This window comes from Pseudorasbora parva, chromosome 14 (genome assembly GCF_024679245.1).
Source record: "Pseudorasbora parva isolate DD20220531a chromosome 14, ASM2467924v1, whole genome shotgun sequence".
Taxonomy (NCBI): Eukaryota; Metazoa; Chordata; class Actinopteri; order Cypriniformes; family Gobionidae; genus Pseudorasbora; species Pseudorasbora parva.
In genome coordinates this window covers 33,461,690-33,488,373 of record NC_090185.1, presented here as the reverse complement: position 1 = coordinate 33,488,373, position 26,684 = coordinate 33,461,690, and the positions used below count along the sequence as shown (strand labels likewise).

The window sequence follows — 26,684 nt, the reverse complement described above, 5'->3', positions numbered from 1 at the left end:
CTGCAATGCTCTCACTGTCAAATTATTAGTTCGAAGAGTCCCTCAGCAGAACCCTGAAGTCTTTCCCATTATAGTGAGGTATGCACCCTCAGCAGGGTCAGAGGCTATAACCACACTCCTCATTTGGCGATTGAGTAACAGAGAGCTGGCCTCTCCCTGAAGAGTCTGACTGCGGTGATTAATGACTCCGATACGGTGCCATCAATAGTATGCTGTACGCACGAGCAGTCAGCCTGGATGTCCGTAGCCCCTGGAAAACCTCCAGGAGCCAATCAGAATGCTCTCTTTTGCCTAAGCCCTGGTCAGCTCAAAGCTGACCTTCTCCACTTCGCACTGTTCTCCTTCCCCACCCTGCTCTGACATAGCTGAGCCTTCTATTAATGGCAACTGCAGGGCATGAGGAAAAGAAGATAGAGGCTGGCTAAAGAAGTCATTCACGGCTGGGAAACCAAGATGGCCCTGGCAACAGGATAAAAGTCACCAATGCAGCCCAGACTTTGGCCAGTTTACATGAGCAAAGACAGTGAATGATATAAATAGAAAGAACTCACCCCCTCATTTTACTCTGCCTGAACCAATTAAAGTTTGTCTATTTAAAAATGACAGTTCTCACCTTTAAAACCAGCAATTTATGACTTCTACAATTGCTCATTAGCGGATAATAAAACATTTTATATAGATCTGCAATTATAGTCATTTTGCTGATACTATTTAATATTTTACAACCAAGAAAAAACTAAAGAAAATAAGCTATATGCACCTCAACAATGCAATTTCCATTATTCATATCTTGACCTAAAAAAACCCCACCATTTTAAAATTACATGAAAGGTTGATCCCTTGGCAGTAGGAAAATTATTAGAAGGAAAGAAACACTGGGCAACTACTAGTTGCATGCTGGCATATTTCATTTTTCTTCTATGTCCTTGTGACTCACCATCCCCTGAAATCAAAATCAATGAATTTGCAGTGTTCTCTAAAGCAGAGTAAACGCTAGTGTGAAGGCACGCCAAGAACAGCGGCCATGTTATGCCCCTTAACAATTCAATTCATGAGATGCATGAGTGAGTCTGGGTGAGCCTTTGTGGTCCACAACAGGAAAAAGCAGTATGGGGTAAATCCATATTAAAATAACAGAGTGAAACAAAACATATTAAAAGCTATCAGCAGGCTTTACTACAGCTGGGGGTGGACCATCACACCCAGGGTCCCTTTTAAAGGAAAGTGCCCTCGCAAAAACACAGGTCCAAACATGCTTGTAGAGCAAACATGAACCGGACGACCCGTCAGCATCCCCATACTTGACAAAAGGGTGTGGAAGACATATTGACCCCACATGCATGCCTACAACAATGGGAGTCTTAGTGCCTCCGGCTTATTACAGCGACTATCTCGAGTTTCAACGCCCACCTGCAGGCCACTGCAAAATATGTTTTTAAAAACCAGGCTCTTAAATGGATTATGTCGCAATTATGTACACCCCCACATTCTCTTATAGCGTTAATAAACGATGAAGCGGACGAAAACAAAGCTATCATATATTAGCGGCATGCAGGAATGACATAACTTGATTCTTCTGTTCGTATCTTGCATGGAAAGCAGCGTCTGATGCCTCTGTGCTTAAGATGTGAAAAAAGCCAGGGTAGCGGTGCTACACACCTCTCTAATGCGTTTTTAATTTGATGACGAGCTAAAATGAATCGTGAGAAACAATTTAGGGAATTGCGCCGCTTTCCCAAACGAGAAGGAACGCATGTTCACTTTGATTAAAACTCGGTAAAGTCAGTCGTCAGCTATTTCTCTCAGATGGCAGTACGGCTTGTGAAAAGTCTAACTGTTCTCCATTTTAAAGCTTCCTCCATTGCCTGTAATTATGTGAATGCAAGAAAATTACGAGATTATGAACTTGTACTTGTTAAGGTTTTTTTTCCCAGTATAAAGCAGTACTTATGAACCTTGTTTCAATGACTAACTCCTAAAGACTTTATTGAAGTACTGTACTTCAAGATGCCAAATCCAGGCCAAAGTGTATTCAATTTAGAAGTTTAATAGTGAGTTGTCTGATACAATTGATGAAATGATTATCCTTGGGTGATCTAGACAGTCATTTTGGAGATCTTGACACTGGGACAAGAATGCAACCTGAAGTCTTTGGTTGATTAAATGAAAAATCATAGGGGAAGATGATCCTCATTAGGGAGACCTTTATAATAATGTCTGATGAGCTTTGCTCAACTTTGATCACCCAGAAACAACCATCTTAAGAGAATAACCACAGAACTCCCACAGAGAAAATCATGGAGAGTCCTCTGGGATCTAAAAGGGGTTGGTTCTCAGGCAGGTGCTGTTTTGGGATGGATCAGATTCTTGTTACAGACCACCAGTAAAAAAAAAAAAAGAACACAATCTTGGAGCAGATAGACAATTGGGGCCAGTTGGTAAAGGATACCAGTGACAGCTGGGAACCCCCAGGCTCTTAACATGTACCAGGACACCATCCTGACCCAAAAACACTCAAGAGATACACCCAACTGCTAGAAGGGCAGCCCTCCTAATTCCTGGGATAATTCGTGGTTGCAAGGATTGATTTAATTTCCTTCTCTTGGAAATGTACAATGATAGATATACAATCATGACTGCCTAACCCTTTTCCAGTTCTTCAATCTGTAATGTGACATCTTTGAGTAAATCAATTTTTAGATAAGGTCTTTGATTTAAGGCTGCAAGTAATTATCCATTTAATCAATTAAATTGTCAGATTAAAAAAATAAAAAAGTCTGATTAAGATTATTTTCATATTTGCCGGGTGGCAGAGCTTCAAATTAACGGGAATCTGAACATGTTTGTTAAAACTAGGGGTGTGCACAAATAGTCGAACATTCGATCTGTAATTAATATTTGAAAAATAAAAATACCCTTTGAATTTTACTGCGTTGCTTTGCTGGCTGTAAAAGCAGTGAAACCATGATAAATCCATCTTAAGTTTGCAGTTATAACTAAATCCACTGAGCGGCGATGTCGAGTGGGTTAATACGTTAATTGTATTTGATCACATAATTGCCGCTGTATGCCTCACGATGTTTGGAATTATTAGGATTTTTTTTTTAAACAATCATCTTACAAAATGGAGTTACTCAATTAATGAAACAACCACAATAAGAAAAATCCATACACCAGGCAAATGAGGCCATCCTTAAAAATATTCTTGTTTGCCGTAACCCGACCGACCCTGTCAATTTAGGGCCGACTCAATTTTTTATTTTTTTTCCCTTTTAGTCCGACCGACTTGCCGGTTGTAAATTGGCTTTAAGACCGACCAATTTCTTTTTTTACTTTTCAAACAACTAATACAACAGTAATAAAATAATATGAATTATATTTTAGTAAGTATTATAAATGTATAAATTGCCTGGGCCATACAAACGAAGGCTACGTTCTTTCGTTTATAGAAAAACCCGTGACGTCATCTATGTTTACACTATGGTTAACGGATGTCACACTATGGCCAGCACGTGCGTTCGTTTCGGCCATGGTTTCGGCTCGGCTCATACTCTCATTCACTGTAACGTTTTAAAGCCCTGTCGGAGATTTCGCCGTGTGACAGGATTCAGGAGGACCATGGACACGTTACACACACCAGGCAAGTGCACTGCAGAGGGGAGGGCTTTGAGCCCCTGTCCTTTTTGAAAATGAATCAAAAGTGCCCCCTCAACATTTATCATTACTATATTGTGGCGAATAAAATAGATTTTGAATTATAATTAATATAACAACGTGTACAAAACAGTAACAAATGGTGGAAAAGCCGTTTATCTTGTCTCTGTCAGTCTGAAATGTCGTTGTCATAACGCGTTGCTATGGGTAGCGTGTGTTCTGCTCAACCCCAGCGCGTGGTGGGAGCGGCGGCACTGGTTGTAACTTGAAAAATAATGCTTTATGTATGGTTCTGTCGATGGATACACGTACACTACAACAGCGATAATAAAAGAAAACGTGGGCAAAACGGTCTATCTTTGTAAACTGTGTTCAATGCATGCGAGTGCTGCCGTATGACCAGTCATTTTCGGCATCATCACTCAGTATATTCGCCAGAAGACGCGAATGAGAACTCTCTGCAGTGAGAGAAGATCTGTCTCTTTGCGCAGCGCGCGCACGTCTCACAGTGCGCAAATATTGAGTTCTTTCAAGTCTTGCGTTTGAACGGATAAACTCACACAAAAAGTATGTCAACATGTCGATCTTGATGAGTATCCATCAGACAGTCTGTATATGCCTTAAGTGAACTTTATACAGTTGAGAAAGACGATGCATATCTCTGTATTAGGTCTTAAAGGGGCAGTAGCCTTTACTGCTGTCTGTCAAACAAAAGATAAGGACTCACTCACTGCTCTTGATTAAATAGCTGGTTATAGACTTAATTAATTGAATTCATAAAAACAACTTTTTGCTTTTTAATATTCAAATGCACTAGTCTGTATCACCAGATGCGTTGGTCTGGCAAGAAGTGGAAGCCACTTCAGAGATAGACACAGATAGTTGCGTGTTCACAATCGAGCGTAAAACGACCTCTTTTTACACAATCGAGCGTAAAAATAAGAAACATATCACGGGAAAATACTAAAACGGGAAGACAGCGGGAAAAGAGCTAAAATACGTGAGAAACCTGGAAAAAAAGGGAGGGTTGACAGCTTTGAGTCAATGACAGCTAGCTGGTGGTTGGACACTTTTCTTTAAGAATGCACCGGAAATTTATGCAATAAACATGTTTTTGAGAAATATTTCAATTTGTTTGTGGTCTATATAGCCTGCAATTAGCCTACACGCCCGAAGGCACGGCTTGAAGACCCAGTCAGTGATGTCACGATATGCCAATTTGTTTAAATTCATACCTACGTAATCACCATCACCAAAAATGTACTTTTTTTTTTGTATTAAAATGTGAAAAAAAAAATATAGACCTACCTACCGACCCTTTTTTAAATTTTTTTTACTGTTACTGCAAACCAAAATATTTTTAAGGATGGCCTGAGGAAAGACCATCACTGCATTCATGAGTGCAGGCAAGCGCAGCTGAGAGCGAGATATCGTATCTAATAGCAACATCATGATCTCGAGACATGCTTTCAAGTTTCATCAGGGTTTCAGAACAGAAAACAAAGCGGTGTTAGAAACTTCTTTATCTTTGGGTCTCCGCAACATCTCTCAGCGGGGTGCGTTCTCACCTAAGAATAATATCATCCACATGACAACCTTATTGTTTTTCTCAACATGAAAATCTGAAACAATATAAACATGACAACCATATACCGACTCGAGTGTATATATATACGTTGTGCACGATAACTGGCGTGTTCGGTTTTATTAGCTTAAAATGCTTTTGCTATTTAGGCCTATATTGTTTAATGTTTTGAACTAAAAGAAAACCTTAAGATATAACAAGCTTGTTGTGTACTACACTGCTTAATCGTAAGCTTGTTCACAAATTGTGACAATTTTTTTTCTCAAAATAACAAATTCAAATAAACAAATATTTAATACAATATTATTCGAATTTCGAATACAATACTTTGGGAAATGGCCAACCCAAGTTATATCTGAAGCAGCATATTGAATATCTGGCATTCTGTCTTTGGCCACCCAGACAAAAGGTTATTGTTGCTAAAATCTTATCATTGAGAAGGCTGTAAACAACAGACACACATACAGTAATAGTTTCTACAAGGTCAAATCAAAAGAGCACCAGACACCAGAAAAACCTTATCAGTACTAAAACATAAAATGGATAAAGCTGCTGAACCACAAGGTAGGAGAAGCAAATCACCTGCCCTAATGAATCAGAAAATGGTGATAATCTAAACGGACCAACAAAAAAAACAAAAAAATGGGGAAAGAGGGGACGGAAGAGGGGTTAAATTATAGCAATAAAATCCCGTTCAAGGACATAAGAAACTGTGAATGATACAGCCCTTATTTCAGGCAGAAGCAAACCCATTAGACATAGCCTGGATGCCAGCCGAACTTAGCTCCGCCCACAATTTTTTTAGGTCGGGCAGTTCGGTCTGGCCTTGCTCCATAGAGGAGGGTTCTCCGGGGTAAAAATGGCGTTTGGGGGGTAAAATGTGTGTTATTTTGGCAAGGTTGCCTGCTCAAATTTGCACTCATGGGTCTATAGATCACATAATAGTCGCTTCAACCCGCAGACATAGAAAACAACCCGCGGGTAAAAAAACCCGGACTTGGCAACACAGTGCAGTTGAGCTCTGTTGACGTTGCTTCGTTGCTCTGATTGGTTGTAGGTCTATCCAATTGAGGTCTTTTCTGGTTCAGTTGAAACACGCCCTATAATCACAGCCCAATGGAGCAGTTTCAGACTCATACTCTGACTAAAATTGAGTATGACCACGTCAGGCTACATTAGACATATCCTGCCATATGAATTTATCAGCATTCAAAATATCATTCAGGATTCAGAATATCATGTCTGAAACCGTAAGATGGCCAGATGGCCCTCCTTCACACACACCGGCCTTAACACCACTTGGCAGCAAAGGGAGGGAGTGAATCTGCAATATCTGTAAATGAGCTGCAAGGTCTGAAGGTGCCGGGCTGAAGCAGTGCGATGCTGGGACTGTCACATTCAGCACACGGATGAATGTAAGGCCGGGGAGGGCAGGAGGGATGGCGGGATGGCAGACGTGAGGAATAGGAGGATGAGGAGGAGGGGGGGGGGTGCTGGACTTTGCTAATGTGTGAAAATGAAGGACAACAACAACAACAACAACAACAACAACAACAACAACAACTCGCAAGGGGCCAACAATAGCATTCGGCACCTATAACAATCAGCATTTCTGTTCTTTGAGTCTACCTACCCCACAAGGGGCTGCTTACCCACAACAGAAACGTGCATGTTTTTCTAGCATATGCGTGTGTAAGATGCAACCAAAGGAGAGCTCTTCAAAGAAGATCAATGTTTGTTCAGAACAAACGACAGTACGGCGAAACGCAAAGGAACCATTTTTTTTTACTTGCTGTAACTTTGAAAAAACTGATCAAAGCCACCGTTTTTCCAAACAGTAAACCGACTTAATGTGGCAAAAGCCGTAGGTAGTGCCCTTACCCCAAAACGGGGGCAACAGATGGCCTGAGAGACACTGACTTAACACAAAGTGTCTTAGATCAATGTTCTGTGTCAATAAACACCTCACAGCAGGCATCAGCAACCCAACTGTGTATTTAACGTAGATGCTGAGATACACGAGGGTTTGGTTTAGACAATAACTCTCGAAGACATCTTCTGTTTGTTTTGAAACCATGAAGGCTGGAACTGTACCCTGCGGATACGGACACAAAACAGGGCAAAATCACAGATAACATTGTGCCGAGAGATCATCCTATATCCGTGATACTTGAGAAGACTACAGCAGTCAAAGATATCAGATTTTCTGAAATATAAGCCACATAAATCAAACACACTGAAATATTACAAAAAAAAAACACAGAGAAGCCAAATGTGAGCAAAAAAAGAATAATAAATCACATTGGATGACAACCACCAGTGATCCTATTCTTATTGTCGTATGCTTAAAGAGAGCTGTAGTTTCAAATGAGAAATTTACATAATATAACTAATCCACTGTAGCAAGTTATTTTCATTACATTGATGGCATTATATTGAAATCCCTCATACTTTTCTGTTCCACAAAGAGGCTGTCACTAACTTTTTTTTTTTTTTAAATCACATAATCGGTTAGTTATTTTGACAATTAATTGAATAGTCAGACTCACTTTTTTTCTCTTTTTTTTGTGGTAGTAAAAATCACACCCAAGTGAACAATAGCCTTTAAAATGACAATAATAATAATAATAATAATAATAATAATAATAATAATAATAACAATAATGCATTAATAACTGGTAAATTGCTGATCAAAAGCAAGTAATCATATGGTTTTATTGAACAGTACTGTTAAAATACATAAAGTAAGATACTTTATAGAAACAATTAACTTGTACATTAACAAAAGCCTGCAGGGGCGCCAACACAACATTTGGCTCGAATGTTTAATATTTGGCAATATGGCAACAGTTTTAAAATTATAATAGCTATTATTGTTATATTTTTTTAAGATTCTACAGCCACTGTAATTTAACAAACAAGAAACATCAAACTCAGAGCGAGGGTCTAAACTTATTTTGAAACAACAAAAACCACTAGACTAAACGTTCAAACATTATTCAAGTGAACATTCGAGAAAAGAAAAAAAACAGGCAAAAAAAGAACAAATTCACTAATTACAAGCATAGTTATATTAAATTAGTTATCTTTTGCTTCTCCTTGCACTGGAATGGTAGACTGGGTAAGCCCAGCCCGATCTGCCGGTTATTTGATTTCGCCCTGCAGCTTAGGCTGGAAACCTGTACATATTTATATCCTGCTTCAGTTACATATTTGCAGAAACCAAATCAAAAACCGGCTTATCCACCTATTGGCAGGTTAAACGCAATGACGGATAAAGAAGCGATAGATTGATGGTCTGATTGGTTGAAGGACTATCCAATTGTGTAGAGTCATTTGAACTACGCCCGTTGATCACACCTTCTGTGCAGTAAAAATACAGAGCAGACTGAAGTAAAAGATTGAGCTTGATCTGGTGATAGACAGGCAACTGGAATGGAATGGGAAAAAAATATCACTTGAATGTGTAAATTGGTAAGACAAAACAAATCTGCAAATTGCTGTGGAGCCTGGTCAGTACGGATCACGGATCAACTATACGATCCGTTACAACCCTACAAACAAAATACTAAAGTATTGAAATATTAAAATGATAGATGCTGGTTCTGCCATTTGTCAACAATGTATTGCTAAATTGTGCTGAATCATTTGTTAGCAGACTAACACAGGATGTGTCATTTGTGTGAATGACCTGTGACTCAGTTAGAATTCACTGAAAATAATAAATCAGTAAAGTATTAAGTGAACATGTAGTGTTATAGCTAATATATTATGCACTATTACATTAGCAAGCTACACACCATCTAAAGCCACTTTTTTGCAGTAATTCTTTTAGAATTATTCATGCTGCTTTAATAACCGAATATTAATTGAGAGCCTACATGGAAAGGCCTATTTGTACTTTGTAAAAATTAATTTGTCACACTGCAGAACCATTTAAAATTAACTAGTGGGGATTAAAACTGGTGAAAATGTTGATGACCTGAGATGTGATGGCCTGACAGGAGGAGAAGAAAAACAAAGCTGTGTAACTAAAAGGACAAATTAAAAAGACTTTGATAACTAGACTTAACATAAGTGGTATGTTGGTGGAAATATTCAACAATGACTGATGCTTGGAAAACTAAAAACCTTGAACTAGATACTTGACTAAATAAAAAAAATTCAAAGCGCATGAGAAAAATCTATATCTTTGTCATATGGAGCTACAAAACATCATTATTTCGGTCCCATCCTTGTTCTGTTCCAACCACCCACTTTCTGCATTTCATTCATAAAGGAGATAATACTCTCAAAGCAATACTGACTTTCACCTCACGTGCAAGCATTCCTGAAGCAGCCTTACCTTGTCAAGGTAACTACCTTCCCACACACACATTCACAGAAAATCTGAACAATGCAAATAACCTTTGCAGGCCCAATACACGTACAAAATGGAAGCTACTGGGATCAAAATCTGTTTTGGTGTACACAAGGTGAAGGAGCACTTACATCCACCAACATGAAATAACTCAAGAGCCTGGTGGTCTCAAATAATTCCGACAACGTCCGTCGCAGACACAAGGCAGTGTGAAGACACGCAGTTGTGTTGACTTGTAAGAAATAACACTCATGTGTTCCTCAGGTTCCACAGCGGTCCTGATATATTTACTAGGTCAGCACAAGAAGTTATGAACCAGCTGGAAGGTTACATTGTTTGTCAGCGCCAAACACACCTGGCCTGGCCTATTTCCCCCACCTCTCAGTCTTTTTAGAGTATACATTATCAGAGGCAAAGATCTTGACACCAAAGCTAGTGTGAAAAGCACGCACTAGCCAGTGTGACGTTTGCTGTCCAAGTTGTTTAATGATTTAAGGACTGCTGGGTTAGATGAGGCCCAACTAATGGTTGGCGATGGCACAGCCTAGCCTCTGCACAAGACCCAACCACAAAGTTTACTTCTTAGGGTAAGGTATAATAATTAGCAATAGTAGCAATGCTTGGCTTAGTAAACATCTCTAAAATTATTAGTTTTATTGGTGCATGCTGCATGATTTTTTCAAAAGAACAGACAGCTTAGCTTCTACAATTCACGGGAAGGTGGGTTTACAGTAAAATCCACTCGGCACTTGGTACGATTTCTTAAAGCGTTGCTCCTCAAATTGACAAGTCGTGCAGCACGAGGACACCCCCTCCTCCACACCAGTGCCATTCAAGGAAAATTAAATTGACGGATTTAAGATTCACAAGGAGTGGACAGAGCATGGCCTGGCACATGCCCTGAATTTTAAACTCTAATCAGACCCCCCTGCTTATAGTCGACACTGATTTCAATTGGCGGTGAAAGAGGGGTAGCACAAGACAGAGACTCGGGGAAGAGAACAAAAGCTTTTTTTCTTATAAATGCCTGTTTTTGCATTTACTACTGAGGATTTATTTATGTATTATAAATAGGGTGGTAAATGAGAGGATAGTCTACAAACGTGAGAAGAAAGAGCAAATGACCTACACTAAGGACATATGAATGTTAAAACGGCGATCGATAACAAGCGGAAGACCATAGAGGAATATTCCAGATTAGGCCCAGCTAAAAGAGCTTTAGGACTGCACGAGGGCGGTAAAGGGTGCTATTTTTGCACGTCATGAAGGCAACCCAGTGAAAATGGTGGGCTAAGTTTCCGCTCCATTACAGTCGTTCAGAGCGTTTTTGACTCCAGGGCCCCACACGGTCCAGAACAACACTTTGAAGGTCTTATGTCATTTGGGGAATACTTGCTAAGGATCTGTAAAAAAATATTCTTTTACTCACAATTTCTTACCCATTGAAATATGTCTTGTGGTACACAATTCAAGTGATTTACATGCACACACAAAATCTATGTAATCTTTGATCAAAATCTGCAAATGTAGTTCTCCTCTAGAATGGCCTTCATTCTCTGATGACTAGGGCTAAGTATTGACACAAATTTCACCATTCTATTCACAAGCTTTCAGTTCGATACAATATTGATTATTGTGGATATCAGATACAGTACATGGCAAATTTTGGAAAGCTGTACTGTATCTTTTAGCATCTGCCACTTCCCTTGAACTGAGGTGTTACTACGATCTGTCACACTACATTAAACAGCAGCAAAACGGTAGGATATATTTTTTTTTAAATATAGTAATAAAAGTGACAATTTGTTTCATATCAAAAGTAACAAAGCACAACGATTATTTATTTTATTTTATTTTTTGATGGGAGGGGCTCTACAAAGCACCTAAACTAATCTTTCAACTAATGCTGTAAACTATACTGGGTGCCAGTTTGTATTGCACTACTATAAAATTCAAGGTTCAAATTAATGAATTTAAACAATTTACACTGAATTGTTTTTTTTAATAATAATAATAAATTAACTTTACAATTACATGATCATATTTCTATTACAATTCGTTTTTTTTGTTTAAATATAAACAATTAAACGGTGGAATTCATAAAAACTTGACTGATTTGTTCAAACAAGCATTAAAAAATGATGTGTAGTGTGATGCATATATTTATCAAAATGTTAATCTCCATGTTTCAGTTTAGTCGACTAACAAGTTTGTGGTCACTGGATATGTTTTTTCTGAGGTAAATGTGAAACTGTTTACAAGCAGTATTATTGACGTCTTTCCGCGGTTGAAACGCTGATGGGCGATTACATGAGACATGATACAGACTTTGGAAAGTTGTAATGCATCTTTTAACATACTTTCAAAAGTTTCATTCATGTTTATTTCCTGCTGTAACTGGTATTTAAGCTCCAAACTGAGGTGCTACTACAATATGTCACACCCATAGACCGTAAAAAAAATATGGACGACTCGACATTGTCCGTTTCTGCTTGCCAGATTTGAAGCTTTCAGGCGGCCTGCACGGCGCTGACATCTTGGGATCGAGTCTGCGCAGTAGAGATTTCGGGACCGGAGTTGCGCTGGAAGTAGAGCAGGAAGTACAGTCGCGATATCAAAAGCCCGCCCACACTCTCACAGATGCAGAACAATTAATTATGTTGGTGTGAAATAAACAGTTATGGAAATGTAGAAATTAAAGCTAAAGCTCCAATCTGCTCCCAAAAATCCAGAAAAAAAGTCTGTTAGTGCCTCAGTGACAAATTCGCGCAGAGAAGACGTCGATCTCAGCTGTCAATCATGACGTCACACCCACCGTTTTTATAGCATCAAATAACTAACTAAAACTAAACTTATTTTAAAAAAGAACACTTGAAATGAAATGATCGTGATGATAACTGCCTTCAATGACAAACTCACTTTGGGGAAAAAATCTTTGAAGTGTAATTTTATTGTTCAGTTTGCCTCGCATCCATTAGAAAACATGGAGGGGCGGCTATACTGGGGCCGGTCACCAGGGGGCGATCGAGGCGCGAAAGCTTCAGTATCTGAGAGGGACATTAAACAGAAGCAAAACTGTATTTTCTTTTTTTTTTTTTTACATTTCGTAATAAAAATGGCTGTCATTTGAAATCTTATACTTTGTTTCATATGAAAAGTAACAAAAGCACAAATATTATTGTGATTTTTTTTTTATGGGAGGGGCTCTACAAAGTTTGTTCATTCATCAACTGAAAACTGGATAGACTAATCGAATTTTGGGATTTAAGAATCGGTATCGGCTAATAAAAATGAGAATCGATTTAAGTCAAGAAATCCCTTCCCCTTATACCACATTTTCCAAGAACACTGGAATCCTTGTTCTTCATCGGAATAAAATAGTTCTTCAGGAGGTGAATTTAAAGTAGTTTTGATTAACTAAATTTTAAGGGCCCCATTGGAAGACTGCTAAGGCCCCCTGGTTGAGAACCAAAGCAGATAGAACACACAACCAAGACAATTATACATTAAAGTAAGGCCTAGATTTATGTTTCAACTAAAATTAGCTTTCAAATGCATTAAGTTGCAGAAGACGGAAAAAAAAAACGCCCTGGCTAAAAAATAAATGGTTAATATATCATTGTTTAAACAGCACATTGTAAATCACTAACTTCAAGTAGATGTTTCAAGCCCTAAGGCGTTCACGTGACAACCGCTTTTGTGAATGTGCAGCTGGCCTGAGTACAACTGGCACTCTAGTCCAGAACCAACCTCGCTCTTTACGGTTTACAGCGCTAATCTGTTAACAAACTGTGAGTGTTTTCCTCCCGTCTAGGTGTAGCTCTGAAGGTAGTAGCAGTTCTAAGCTCACTCAAGACAACTCCACAATTACCCTCCTGAAGCATTCTCGCAAAGATCACGACAGACACAGTCGCACTTCGGTAAACAGCAGGCAATTTGTGTGGGAGTCAAAGATCAACTCAAAGCAGCGGCTCAGTAGGGGTAAACAGAGAGCCTCCCTTCATCCAAAAGGCTGCTGGCCACAAATTGGTGCTTGCAAACATTAAATAGGTCCAACGTTTCATTTTCCTCTCAAATCCTTAAACGCAACCCCCAACGCTTATCGATCAGCCAGACACAACATCAGACATGGTAATATGTAAACAACATCTTTAAAAATCAATATTATTGCATTTGTAAGCAGGTAATTTAAGTGTGTCTGTGTGAGGTGGCCTTTATCTGCCCAGTTTCTCCCATCCAGAGCTGACATGTCTCAGTCTCCAGGCCATCGCGTTAACATCCTATGCTACATTAAACTTGTGTTTCTACAGCATGCTGAGCTAGTGAATCACGCCGTCTTCCCTGTAGGACAGATCTTCCTGCCTGTTTTCCCTCAGCTGAGACCACAGGCCAGGACATCTCCATTGAGCCCATAGAAATCTACCTGAAAAACACTGTAGCGCTCACCACCACAAGAACTCGGCATGTCGACCGCCGATGAAAGGCTGCTATTTAATCGCTGCTTTGTGTTCGAGGTACACGGAGGAGAAGGTCGCACGACGTACTCAAAGCTGTTTTCCTCCAAAATGTCAAAGTGCAGCTTTAGTCTAAAGGCCTCTGACACCACAGAAAGTCCTGACCCGAGTTGTGCTACAGCATTACAGCTACATGAAAACACGTTTTTTTTTCTTTCCCCAACACTGTACTATTTTTGCTCTCTCCAACCTCTCTCTTAAAAACCAAGTGTAAAAAGCTGTTGTTGCTAATATTGTTTTGCCAATTGCGAATTTTACAGCTGATCCCTGCCATTGCAATTCTGCAGGATACCATTATATGTAGAGCTAGTGGATCAAAAAAACATCTGAGCAATGGACGAAAGAAAGACGCAGTCAGTCATCTAAAATGTTGCCTATGTATATCCAGCAAAAAGAACTACATCCACCCAAATTGTTATTTATTTATTTACAAACCCTCTGTTGGTGTTAAACTACTAAAAGACATGCAGTGAAAAACTAGTGTTGAAAAGGCATGGATGATTATTTTTGCAACTGACCTTATTGCATATGCATTTGTAGGAGTTTCCCTTTCAGACACAAAATTTATGGGATGAGAGCATTAAATGAATAATGCAAAGTGATGTACTAAGGTTTGCCAATTTACTGATATGGGTGCCATTTACCTGCCAGAAAAAACATCTTAAAGTAGTCGCTAATTTGCGCTACTCTTGGTAGATTGCATTGGTCATTATGGAAATGACCCGCCTGGGATATTTAATTTGCACGGCATCAGTAAATCAATTGCAAAACTCTTCCCATCTGCACTTTTTGTGAATTATGTTCTCACGCTAATTTGCATGCTTGTTTTTTTGTTTTTTTACTTTTTGTTAAGTATACCTTTGCATACCCCTTTTTTCATATTGCCCAACATCTATGCTAAAATTCAGGGCTCGACATAAACGCTTGTCTACTTGCCTGGAATGGGCAAGATGAGGAGAATTTAACTTGCCCGATCGGACAAGTAGCCTAATTAAAACTTCAATAACTGGGGAGTCACCAAATCGCAAGAATGATTCTGCATTAATTTAGTGAGTGATGATTGGGGATGGGTATCGTTAAGGTTTTAATGGTATTACTACTCTAATCGATACTGCTTATCGGTCCGGTACTTTAACGGTATTCTTATCTGTACTTTTTCTAGTAATCAAATGTAAAACAACTGCATAGTTTATTATAAATAGCCTAAATTAATGCTTATTAAAGCTGAAGTTATTCATGCAAGAGCTGTGAGTGATTTTCTCTTTGCATTTGGTTGTTTAATTCGCAGTAATTCGTCAGCATGTTTATTTGCACCGCTGCCTCTTTAAGACAGATGTGCAGATCTATAGGCAACTGATAATCGGCAGATGCACTACATTTTCTCCCAAATATATCAATAATAACTAAGTCCATTTTAGACACAAACTGTGTTGTGTTTAAGAGACTCTCCAAGCCGGTCATTTTGACAGATGTTTGTGTACATTTGATCTTTTAGACGCGAGTGTGAAACGAATGTCATTTCTCGTTGAGGGCTGTTTTGGAGCGCACGCACCGACTTGGGAACAATCTCTTGTGCACATTTTTGTGCTTTTAATCGCTCTTTTTATTATTAAACGCGTCCAACAACCAACAGTAGCTAGACTGTATTTTACAACAATCACTGATCGTGCGGATTCTGTCATTACATCTGAGATTCACGAAGAAATGACAGCGTTGCTGCAATAAGAATTAAGTGGCGCTAGACATAAATATTATTATTATAATCTTTGGAACCCAATTTCTAAAATAAAATCAGACTATCACCGATCTAAAGTGTAACCAGGCTATGTTTGAATGTTTAGTTCTGTCCTCGGCTGTCGTTTGCGCCTCCCTCCCTGTTTTGGCTGCTGAGGAGTTAAAGGCGGATGAGATCCTCTGCATGTACCTTCATCCAGGACGGGTGAAGCTGAGCTGTGTTTCTGAGTCCATGCTAAGTGTAATGCACCAGGTGCTTTCAATTTTCACAAATTCTCCCAAACATGCCCTTTTGGATTTCAGCGTTCATTGTTTTTTTTTCAAGTTTTGGTCATATAATAATATGACCAAAACTTGATAAAGAAACAATGGGTGTGCTTACATGCACACCAGTAAGCTGATAACTCAAACAAATCAGCTTATTGAAATGATCTGTTTTCCCCGTTTACATCATAGACTGTAAAAAAATATGGACGTAGTGTCCGTGACGTCACCCATAAGATTCCGATAAGCCGTTCTGAAGCGTAAAGTAGAGGCATGCTAGGCGTTGCCATCTTGTGAGCGAGTCATCGCGTGTCACTCCCGGATAACAGAAAATGGGCAAAAAGGCGGGATGTGCGCGGAGCTGAGGTGACGCAATGACTACAGACGGCAGATAAATGGCTATCCACTTGTAACCACGGCCTTAATTATGCAGAACTTTAAGGCTTTATGTAACGTAAATGAATGAGTTATAAAAAAAATTCCCCCCCTCACAGTTGTCATGAAGATCAAAATTAGCCTTATAGGCCAACACCACAATTTGTACCAGGCTGTAAACATGTTTTTTTCTGCTGTAAAGTTGAGAATTTTAACATGGGGCTCAATGAGATTCTGCTCCCTTCTGGAGCCTGTCCCTAGTGGCCAGTTAAGGAATTACAGTTTACATTACTTCCGTATTGGCTTCAAGAGAGATCGCGGGAGGTTGCCGCTTGGTTTACATGCAAACCAGTAAACTGACAATGCAAGTAAACCGCGTTTACATGACTTTATTAATAAACCAGGTTAATTCCTTGTAATGACGTCAAAAATAATAATGTCCAGAGTTTTTTAAAATGTTACGTCAGTTGTGATTTAAAATAAAGCGTGTCAGCGGGAGATTTGACTCATATTATCCCTCATGCAGTTCCAGATGCAGCATTTTGACTGAACCTCTTCTATTTCTGCTGCATGAGATGAGAACACATCTTTACAATTGTCTGGGTCTTTAAAGAGTCTGCGTTTATGATATACGTCCTTATTTAATGTAAAATGCTAGCTCGCTCTGTCTGGAATCTTTTAAATCTGCTCAAAGTTTGTGTTGTCACCATCACACATGCGCACTTCAATAAGCCTACAGAAAGCAGGTTAATGCGTTTAGATGCCGGGGTACAATCAGGGTAAGAGTCCCGACCGGTTTATGCTTACACCATTTATGAACTTACCGATAAAAGAAAAAGGGTTACCACGTTTACATGACCATGTTCATTGTCTGCTTATTAGGCATAATCGGCTATCGACTAAATAAGAACGTGCATGTAAATGCACCCAATGAAATCCAAAAGAGCATGTTTAACAGAAAATATATTAAATATATTTAATATAAATATATTAATATAAAATATATGGCTATACTGGTAAATAGTGTTGTCAAAAATACCGACATCGGTACCTAGTCGGCATTGAAATAAAAAAAAGTGTGACGCTTTGAGTGCTGTTGAACAGAATCGTAAATGCCTCTGATTGGCCATTGCGCTCGTGCGCACATTAAAAAACATGTTGTAAATATACATCAATGATGAAAAAGGGTGCAATTGAATGCAGGCGTCTGTCAGTAGTATGCTGATCGACGCCTGCTTGTGCTTTCAATACACTTAAACATTTCCATGTGCTATTAAACACTCCTGTGCGTTGATCATTGTAGCCAATCACAGACATATCATAATTAACTGTTTGATAGTGGATAATAATGTAATGTATAACAACCCTCAGCAATGTGAGGAAATAACTCGCATATGTAAGTAAATCTTCACTCTTGGCGACTAAATAGTGTCATTGGCTAAAAAATGCTTACATTTTACACGCCAATGTGTGTGTGTGTTAGAAGCTGAGAATAAATTTAGCATAGATATATGTTCACTCGCTGTGGTTATTTTTGCATTTTTTTTTTAAATTTACATAATGAAAGTCAATGGGGTGCAATCTTTGCGTTTAGCAGAAGAAAAATGAATGTTTGGATTAACATGATGATGCTGAGTAAATTGACAAAATTTTAATTTTTAGATGAGGTCAAGATATTTAAAGGGTGAGTTCACCCAAAAATGAAAATTGTATCATTAATTACTCACCCTCATGTCGTTCGACACCCATAAGACCTCCGAAACATGAATCGATATACATTCGAAACTTTTTTTTTTTTTTAAGGCCCATCACTATACAAGTCGTTATGTAATTTTTTTTTACGCATAAAAACAATTATCGTCACTTCATAAAATTATTGTAGAATCACTCTAGTGAGATGGACTTTATAACGTCGTCTTTAGTGCCTTTTATGGGTCTTGAGAGAGGAAATGACATTGGTGTCAATGGAGGCCTTTCTGAGCCATCGGATTTCAACAAAAAATGAGGTCTTACAGGTGTCAAACGACATTAGGCTAAGAAATTAATAAGAGAATTTTCATTTTGGGGTGAACCAAGTCTTTAAAGCTACACTGTGTGATATATTTTCCCCCATCTAGCGGTGAAAAGGTTTATGACCATCCAGCGAATATTAGTTTCTGTTCCTCTCAATTCTGATTTCGGTTTAAATCCTACAGTGGCCGATTTATTCCAAGATTAACATGGCTTCCAGTTCGACCTCGTCCATGAGTGCCATCGAGTGTTAAAACACTCAAAAGGCGAAGCTTGAATTTACGGGTATGTCCCTCTTTGGCTAATGTACTTTAAAAATGGAGGGGCAACATGGCGACCGGCATTGTAACTCCTCACCCGTATGTATTTTCAATGGCATATTATAAACTTACGAGAATACTTTAATACTTGAAAGAAGTAAATATACATTAATGAGCACATATATTTTTGTGTGTGTTTTTTAAGTGTTTTTTAGCCAAGAATAAACTAAAAAAAGTTACACAGTGTAGCTTTAACACAAAATATAGTTGATCAGACAAATGATTGAAATGGGAAAAACCATGAGGGTTTACTGACATCAGTTGAAAGATAGTATCATGCACCGCTAAATCGTTGACAATATGACCAAGAACCAGTATTAAGAATGTAAACAGAGTCGAGTTTGATTTCCTGTCGGCTTTAAACCTCAGTGAAAGGACGGGTCAATTCTGACGTTTACGGCACACTATAGGAGATTGCAAACTAAGCTTGGGCCACATGGGCAAAGCAATGTGGCAGAACATTAACTCATTAAGCAAACGCACATCTCCTCGGCGGGACTGCGTGTTATTGCATATTATAGAAGTGCATAGTATTAGACGGAAAATCTATTTGCTCAGTGCCAGGCGGTAACGCGGATATTTCTCTGCTTTCTTCTTCTCAGCTCCGCACCTCTGCTGATGATGCAAGTCTTATCACAGTACCGATAGTACGCAGCCTTGCATTAGAGTCGTTTCCCGCTGCCTTTAAAGCCCCCTCCCTCAGAACAGAGCCCCAGGGTTATTTACAAGCAGTGCTACAGAAATCTAGGTTAGGCTGCAATTGAAGTGTGAACTATAGCACACTGCAGCAGACAGTGCCTCCAAAGACTGAAGCAGCTTACTGGAAAATAAACAAGAGATCTGCATGTGTATGCGTGTGCGGAGAAAAAAAAAGACATGTTTGTGGTAGGAGAAGCGAGCCACCAGCTCGGGCTGCGGCGTCATCTCAAATCCAATCACCCTACAAGATTACGTGTCTGATTACGAAAGCAAGGGAGTTATGAGAGGTCCGGAGCATGACTCTACACAAGGAATTTTCTCATGGGTGCACCTTTTCTGCTCGGCGTGGCCTCACGGTCAGCACCGGCATGGCGTAATCCAAGTTTAAGGCTTTATTTGTGCGGAGAGATTTGTGCAAAGCCCAAATAGGTACTTCACGGACTCAACCCTGCAATCGCCTAGTATAAACTTTCAGGCACCTGCCATTGGGGAGGAAGAGCCTCATACTTCGTCTATTTTTAAAACCCGACAACAACGAAGTCACGTGTGCAGGAAATAAATCAATATCGTCATCCTCTACTAGCGTTTTCCTCCAGAAGGATTGCACCATAAAAGGACGTTTTTACAAGGTACACCAGGAATAAATATCTCCGTGGACTGCTTAGCTCAAACAAATTAAGGCATAAATGAACATGCAATTACAGAGCCAAGAGAGTTCTTCTCAGGGGCAAGTGAATCAATAACACTTGACAAGTGCAACAGTACAACAGGCCAGAACATCTTCTGCAAGACGATCAGCCCAAAGGGTATTGCAATACCTGCAATCGCAATTAAATTAAGGGCACCTGAGGAAAAAAAAATGGACTAAATTAGCCTCCCACCACAGACTTTCAATAGGGTAGTAAGAATATGAAACTGAAACTTACAGAAGACGTTTGCAACGTGAAACACAACACGTAGATCTTGTGCCGTTGCACAAGAAAACTGAAAAAAAGCAGGAAGGGAACCTTATACCTGTCCTCTAATTTTATCCCCCTTTACTCACTGGATTTTCCCTTGGGAAGGAATGAGGGGGTTGCAGAAAATAGACTCAACTACATGCCAAAGCAGAGATATGGCCTTATTCCAGAACAACTCACTTTAAACCTCCTTCAAGTGAGATATTCAGTGACTAAACGACTCAACACGGAGAAAGTAACGTGGGAGTTTTTTGGTTTTAAATATGGTTTTGACAGACTGAACAACTAAAAATTGGATACATGTACAGTACATACATTTTTTTTAAAATGTGATACTACACCTTCAGTGGTAAAGTAACTCTTTATGCATCATCCATTTGTTCTCAAATGCATGACATTTTGAACTATATGCTATGAGGCAACAATACACAAAGCAACTTGAGAAGAAACAAACCACAACAATTTAGCAAAATATAATGGGTTACACTTCATTTTAAGGTGAAGTAGTTACATAGCAATACGTTCTGAGTAATATTAACTAACTACGTCGGGAGTTTTCAATCTTTTAGATGCCATGGACCACCAAATATGACCATCCCTGTGTGAGGGGACCCCCATCCTAAAATTTATAAGACATCAGTCTTTTATGAACACGCAATTCGTACACAGAAAAATTAGCTAAAATTATTTTCAGTTACATTATTATATTCTACACCCTGTAGAAGTAATATATTTAATTTATATTAAATCACAACTTTAATCTAATGTAATACAATCAATAGATTAAGAAATTGCTTTTATATTTACTGGTTTATTTAGATTCAAATTCAAATTGATTGCTTTACTCATTTATTTTTATCAAATTATTCTTAATGTTATTTATTTTATTTTGTATAGTTTTTCTCCAGACTTTTCAATGGACCTTGTGGGCCCCTGGAGGTGTCTCCAGACCCCAGTTTGAAAACTTACTATAGAGTTACAATTAGTGTTAGGGATTAGGCCTAGTCAATTGTAGTTATTATATTAACAACAGTAAATTATGTACAGCTAAATCACCTTAAAATATAGTGTGACATATGAAGGTAACAGTTAGCGTTGAGTTTAAACTTTTTTTCAAGACCCTGGATAATAAAACCAGTCATAGGGTCCATTTGAAATTGATTGAAATTGAATAAATAAGCTTTCCATGCAATGTAATATTTGGCCAAGATATATAACCATATTTGAAAATCTGGCATCTGAGGGTTAAAAAAAAATCTAAATATTGAGAAAATCATCTTTAAAGTTGTCCAAATGAAGTCCTTAGCCATGCATATTACTACTAATAATACAAATATCTTCATGGAACATGATCTTTACTTAATATCCTAATGATGTTTGGCATAAAAGAAAAATGTATAATTTTGACTAAAATAAACCCTAAACAATGTATTGCAAATACCCCAGTGCGACTTATGACTAGTTTTGTGGTCCAGGGTCACATATTCACTATTAACTATTGCCTCAAACTCCTATTTTACTGCTTATTATTAGTCAGTAAGGACATTTTTGTAGCGTTTAAGTTTAGGTATTGGGTAGGATTAAGGGATGTAGAATATGATCATGCAGAATAAGGCATTAATACGTGCGTCATAAGTACTAATAAACAGCCAATACCCTAATAATATGCACGCTAACAAGCAAGTAGAGCAAATAGCAAATAGAGGGTATTGAACCCTAAAATAAAGTGTTACCGACATGACTTGCTTTGATTGTCATAGATATCCGTTTGTATCCAAAACAATTAAATGTGTGCAGTTCAAGAGTTTTGATATTACAGATTCATGATTCTTTGGATTGAAATCATTGTAAACACAGACACAACATTATAAAATTATGTTTGAGGCTTTTTCTTCAAAACAAGGCAGTGGTGGATTTGTACACTGGTTTGGGGAGTCAAGTGTTCTGCATGTTCGCCGAGGAGCATAAGATGAAGAAGTCAAATATCGAAGGATAGCTGAGAAACCAAATGTCTGGAGGTCTTGGTGTCCCTTGACAAGAAGGGAAAAAACCCCTCACACAGCTGAAAGGTTTAAAAACGTCTCCATGGAGAGGCAGACGTGATGAACATGCTAAAAAGCCAAACAAGCCAATAAGTGAGGGGGAAAAATCCTCCTGGTTCATTAGTGCTACACACTGAGGTTACTTTGTTATGTCTATATGAGGTTAAAGAGACAAAAACAAATTCACAAAACCATGGAGGGAGTCAAAATATGATTTAAACTCAAATGTAAACCCCTTTCATCAACAATGTCAGACACAACAATACTATTTATTTACATCGTACAACAAGAGGTCAAAGGCAAAGCTGATGTGTGAACAATAAAAATGAGACGCGTTTTAAAACACAATCTTCAAAAGTCTGAAAAAGCGCAGGGAATTCTTACACACACACACACACACACACACCGAATTCAACGCGGAAATTAAATTTGGCTACACCATATTTTACATTACAATAACAGGCTTAAACATTGTTTTGCTTATACTGACATTATTGATCATATGTTGGAAATCAATAACAAACCCAATAATGTCGTTTAAAATGGCAATAAGCGGAATAAATAACCAGAAGGTGATAATAGCGAGTGATAAGAACGATGTTACACCGGAAACGAATCACCTATATCGCCTTTTCAGCACAAATACATTCAAAAGTCAGGTTGTTGATATCGAATGGTAACCAACTTGATAGATTAATTAATCAATCGACCGAGACCTTCATCTAAACCTCCAAAAATAAACATTAACGATGGATATCACAACTATAGCAAAAACTGAGCCCGATATATGGTTTAATAGAGGCGGCAAAAACAGGAACAAAAGCGACGTTGATTCGAATCTTATTTGAATATTCGAATCTGATAAAAACCCATTGGGCTTCAACGCGTATTTTGTAACGTTAACGTAAAAGCGTTAAAGCCCATCTCACGACGTGACGCGTTCGACGCGACGCGAAAAACTGAAAGACCGATGAAGCTCGTTCGATTATATATAAAGCGTTCTGCCTTATCGCGTCGCGTCGGCGCTCGTTTGCTGTGTACATGGGGGTCTTACACCTGTTTGCATTTGGTTTGCATTAGGAGCGCCAGTCTCTATGCAGCACAAGCACAGCCAAGCCTAAAAATATGACCTATAATTCAGTCCAACAGCCTCAAAGGCACTTTAACACGATGTCTTACCTCGGTGGGAATAGGTCGGCGTCACATCGCAGCTATTATAATATCTCGATGTTAAGCTTATAGACGCATCCGTGCGCTAGGAGGAGAAGAAATCTCGCCCTCCTACCCCTCTTCTCTCTCCATCTACACGAATCAATCTGCACACACACACTTTCACTGTCCAGGCTCAGTCAAGACCCGACCAGCCGAGCACAGATTCGGAGACGCGACCAGCCGAGCTCAGATTCATGGGCACGTTCATTTGCACACACTTGTTTCTTTTTTCTTTTCTACCGTCCACAATCCTCCCATTTTTGCTGCTGGTTTAAATACATTAGCGTTTTATTTATTTATTTAACACAACATGTGTCTTTTATATGTAGTTAACTGCTTTCAATTTCTTTAAGATTTTTAGTTTTTAGTTTTTTTGGATTCTTATTTTCTACAGCTGGAATAATAAAACACAAATTAAATATTTATATAATGATTGTTTAAAATGCTTAACACTTAATAATTATGTACAATACTTGATACATATTGATTTATTTATATTTATGGTGCTTTTCAACTTCTCCAAAACAAATTCTTAGGCTTTTAATATATATATATATATATATATATATATATATATATATATATATATATATATATATATATATATATATATATATATTTTCTCTCTCTCTCTCTCTCTCTCTCTCTCTCTCTCTCTCTCTCTCTCTCTCTCTCTCTCTCTCTCTCTCTCTCTCTCTATATATATATATATATATATATATATATATATATATATATATATATATATATATATATATATATGGGAAGATATTTTGAAGAATGTCAGTAACCAAGCAGTTAACTGGAGCCATTGACTTCCATAATAGGAAAAAATAGAATAAAAATACTATGGAAGTCAATGGCTCCAGTTAACTGTTTGGTTACTGACATTCTTCAAAATATCTTCCCTTGTGTTCAGCTGAAGAAAGAAATTCATACAGGTTTGAAACAACTTGAGGGTGAGTAAAGGACATCATTTTTCATTTTAAAGTGAACTATCCCTTTAAGTTTAACTTTAAACTGCCTGAATAAAAGTAAAATAAAACTGTCTCTAGATGTCTTTCTTATTATCAAATGATTTATTATCTGCTTTTAAATTTCCTTAAGAACCGTTTTTTTTTTTTTTTCTAAGGCTGGAATAATAAAACACAAATTAAATATTGCTATAATCACTGCTTAAAATGCTGAACACTTAATAATTATTTATGTAAGCCTATAACACTTGATACATATTTATTTATTTAGCCTATTTTTTTTTTTTTTTTCATGCTGCTTTTCAACTTCTCCAAAACAAAAAACCCCCAAAAACATAGGCTTTAAACCCTTTAAACCTTTTTTATTTTTATGAGGATTATTTTTTATAATATTTTTTCTTAGTTTTAAGTTTAACTTTAACCTGCCTGAAAAAAAGAAAGACGTTTAATGAAAGTTTTTCTTATTATTAAATGTTTTGTTATCTGCTTTTAAACTTCTTTAAGAACAGTTTTTTTCCCTATTTCTGGAATAATAAAACAAATGAAATAGTTTTATCATTATTAATTAAAATGCTTCACACTTAACGTATGAAAGGCTACTTAATAACAAATATTATTATAATATTATATAATATAACTTTCCCAGAAAAAAACGTATGCAACTTTATGTTGCCTGAATAAAAAAAATAAAAACTCTATGTCTTGAAAATATTGATGCTCCAAACTTTTACTTTTCAGCTTTAAGACTCGACCAGCAGATTTGTCCACTCGATCCTAGAAACGTCTAAAATGGAAATGAATAGCAACAAAACGAGCCATAATTACCGTTTCAAATTCAGCTCGATTCCAAAAGTGGTAAAATCCGTGTCAACGCTTCTTCAATGGCGAAAACACAGGCTGCTGTTTAAACCAAAGGTCCGGTTATTGCCAGAGGTCAGTGAGATGTTTTCATTTGCTTGTTAAATCGCTCCTATCCCGCTCGTCCCTTGGCCTATAAGATTCGTTACGAGAAAGAATTGGAAAATGAGGATGAATTATTCCTGGCAAATCCACAGGACGACTGCGCGGCGCTTGATTACAAGTCCTGTTTCGAGTCTTTATGACGAAGAAAATCAAATTAAAAAAGAAAGATAAAAATGAAAGTACATAACGATAGTCAGGAGCGGTCACATGTCGAGGTTTCCGGCTGGCTCGCGCCTCGATGAAGAGGGTTTTTGAAGAAATGGTGTCTGCCCGGCTTGTTTTATCGGCGTGTGAGCTGCTCTGCACTTGCTGTGTAACTCAGTGTCTGTCTGGGCTTTGAAGAATCTCTGCCCCTTCAGATGCAGCAGCAGGAGCAGGAGGAGGAGGAGGCATGTAGGCTACCTCCTTCACACTCCACCCCTTACCCGACTCCACCTCACTTCTACTCATAGACGCTTCTAACTGTCCACAGACTTCATATGACAAAGCACACAACAGACAGACAGACAGACAGACAGACAGACAGAGAGATAGATAGATAGATAGATAGATAGATAGATAGATAGATAGATAGATAGATAGATAGATAGATAGATAGATAGATAGATAGATAGATAGATAGATAGATAGATAGATGGATGGATGGATGGATGGATGGATGGATGGATGGATGGATGGATGGATGGATAGATAGATAGATAGATAGATAGATAGATAGATAGATAGATAGATAGATAGATAGATAGATAGATAGACATGACAAAAACAATTATGTTTAGTTATACATAGCCTACATTAATAATTTATGTTTATAAAAAAAAATACCATTACTATATGTTAGGCTATAAAGAAGTTATATTGATATTAAGAATCAGCATTTTTATCATGCTTATTATTATTGCAATATTTGTGTAACAGCAAATGTACAATATAACCTTTTAATATGTATTCATCATGATAATAATGATGACGATGATGATGATGATTGCATCATAATTTTTTTGGATATTTAAAAACAG

The 26,684-nt window shown here is 38.0% G+C and overlaps 1 protein-coding gene across 3 annotated transcripts in view; it reads right to left on the bottom strand.

The window, feature by feature from the left end:
• dag1 (dystroglycan 1) overlaps positions 1-26,008 on the bottom strand; it is a 42,309-nt gene extending 16,301 nt beyond the window's left edge. Inside the window, exons 1-2 of one of the 3 annotated variants that reach the window (XM_067416301.1) lie at positions 25,854-25,992; positions 25,528-25,693 (exon numbers count right to left, since the gene is read on the bottom strand). The gene's annotated coding sequence lies outside the window, so the exon portion shown is untranslated. Of the gene's footprint in view, positions 1-23,695; positions 23,852-25,527 lie in introns of those variants that run through there. The other 2 variants (XM_067416299.1, XM_067416300.1) reach the window with 2 other exon arrangements.
• Positions 26,009-26,684: the final 676 nt, after the last annotated feature.